Source organism: Mus caroli, chromosome X (genome assembly GCF_900094665.2).
Source record: "Mus caroli chromosome X, CAROLI_EIJ_v1.1, whole genome shotgun sequence".
Taxonomy (NCBI): domain Eukaryota; kingdom Metazoa; phylum Chordata; class Mammalia; order Rodentia; family Muridae; genus Mus; species Mus caroli.
The window spans coordinates 150,738,149-150,740,948 of NC_034589.1; positions in this window are offsets into that span (position 1 = coordinate 150,738,149).

The window sequence follows — 2,800 nt, forward strand, 5'->3', positions numbered from 1 at the left end:
TGTTTTTATATATGTTATTGGAAGCCTTTTTCAACTCTACCATCACATGTAGGCATGTGAAGATGTGTACTCACACACAAGCACCCGTACACGTGTATACCTTGCAACACGTTCTTAAGCAGCCTGTTTATTTTTTTATAGTAAAAATCATTCGGAAGTCCTAATGCCCCAAATTACCCAACATAACTGTATTTCAGCCTTCTCTGACACATCCCATGAAAACTGCCTTCATGGATATGAGAAGGAGGCAGAAAAGCAGCTTGCCACACCCAGCTCCTCCTGAATACTATAGCTACAGCAGTGGTAAGAATCCCTGGAAACATGTGAGCCATGGTTGAGAGCCAGGAGTCCCACGTGAGCAGCCATACCTGCTGTCCAGAAGGAGCCAAGACAAGGTCTCCCCTTGGCACTCTCAAAGGTATTCTGAAGAAGAATTAAGTCAATATTGCCTGGTTTAAGTTGTATTAGACATAACAAAGTCCAGCTATGAGTTAAGTGATGTTGCATAGTCGGCAAGATGCCTCGATGTACAGCCTGTTATTGAATCAGAGCTGCAATTCCTCAATGTGGGTCTTCTACTTCTCCACCCTTAATGATAAGATGTCAAGGCGAAGTTAAAAGGAACAATGTTCCCAGAGCCACAGCTTAGACAGCAGCACCCAGGACTGCCATTCAGGCCTTCTCGGCTCAGTTCATTGCTCCTATCTTTCTGTTCTGTTGCAGCCATCTGGGACCCAGCTGGCAGCACTTAACTGCCATGCTCCTCCTCTAAAGGACTCTCCACTCCACCCCCACACTCACAGTCCAGGCTGTCTCTCTCATTTTTGTAACCTCATCGGTATAGCATCTCTCTGTAACTATTCTACAAAGGTTGCTTTCATGACCAGGCTCATAAACTGGGGAAGAAATAATCGCTTTGCAGGATGGATACAGCAAAGAACAGAACAGTCTCTACAAACCCACCAGAAACACTCACTGTACCTCTTTGACGTTTTTTTTTTTTTTTTTCATTTTCCAAAAGACAATCTATCATGAAAACCATGAATGCTTAGAGAGGTCAAAAGAGAGGTCTTAGATCCCCACCCCTTCCTACTCCAGCCCCAGCAAATTCTCAGTAGACAAATTGTTGGAAGCTGAAACCAAAGTTTCTATTAGTTGATTACTTTTCTATTGCTGTAATAACAAACTACCAAAGCAGAGAGACTTTAAAAATAGAAATTTACTGTCTTAATGCTTTCATGTGTGAAACATGGCTCAAGTGAGTCCCTTCTTCAGGGTTTCTCAAAACAAAACAAAACAAGCAAGCAAGCAAATAAAAACAAGAACCAAGATGCTGGCAAGGACATAATCCTTTCTGGAGGCTTTGGGATGAACCTGCTTCCATGCAATCACCAATTGACAGAATTCCTGTCTTCGTGGCTATGGGGCTCATGTCCCCTTTCTTTTCTGTTAGCTGGGATATCCTCTCAGTTCTTTATGGCTGCCAAGACTTCCTCCTTACATTGTCACCCCATCTTCTCAGGCTTCCATCCTTGCAATCTCTCTTCCTCAAGGGCTCGTGTGATTATACTCAGGACCCAAAATAATCCCCCAATTTTAAGGTTAACTGAGAATTACTTCAATTATCTCCGTGAAGTCTCTTTGCCATAGAATATAATGTAACGCTAAGAATAGAGATTAGGAGAGCACAAATTCTGCTTGCAGACTGCTATCCCCTGGTGCACCCTATGATTCCAAACCATCCCATACATAAAACATATTTACCTCATTCTAAGGTGCTTAGAGACCTCATCCTTTTATACCAAAAGTCTATTCTGAGTCTCACTAGCTCCAAAGTCCCACATCATATCATTTGTATCATCTAAATCAGACACAGATACAGCTCAACTTCGGGACAGAATTTCTTTCCATCTGTGAATCTGTAGAACTAAAGAAGCACATCCATCCATCCCCTGTTTTCAATACACAATGGAAGGACAGGCAAAGCATGAAATCTGTGGACAATTATGCTTCAATAATAGATAAGTGAATGGGGAAAAAATGAAGCTTTGTTCCAAAACATTTTCAAATCCAGCCAAATTCCATTATGTTTCAAGGATTTGAAGGAAGCCTTTGCTGGTTTTCAGCATCCCTTCCAGGCTCCTAGCCTTGCTCTCTGAACCCTTCTTATGTCCCGCTTCCTTTTTCATGAACACTGGTCCAAGTTTATGTGGGAGCATCAGCTTACTTCCTGCCTATGGAATTTGAAGAATCTAACAGCCCTTTTCCTTTCAGTTTTTCCACTGATGTAAAATCGTCACAAACTTATGAAATCTCCTGGGAATGTCATGGGTCACACTCTTAGAAGCCAGATCTGCAACCATATTTTATTTTATCTAGTCTCTTTTCCATTTTCAGCTTCTGCTAGATGGCTGAGCAACAGTGCCCTTCTTCATTCTGAAAGGTCCCTGGGAATCACAGCTTTCATCTCTTTAGAGTCTTCGAGTGAAGGTACTGACCTCTGTGGTCTAGAAGGGCTAAGAATTTCCCGTCATTAGGTTCCTTTTCTTTTTTTTTTTCTTTTTTCTTTTTTTATTTTTTTCAGATTCCTTTCTGTTTAACAATTCTTTCCTCAAATGTCTACCTGTTCTCTCATATTTTCCTATAAAAAGGAAGAAATCAAGTTCACTATTGTATTTGGAAATCTCCTCCTCAGCTCCATATCCAAGCATACCTTTCAGAAGTCTTGCTTTCCACGCCGTTCCAGAACAGTCCTTCCAAGGTTGTCTACCACTGCAGCCCCCTTCACTTACTTCTAAAA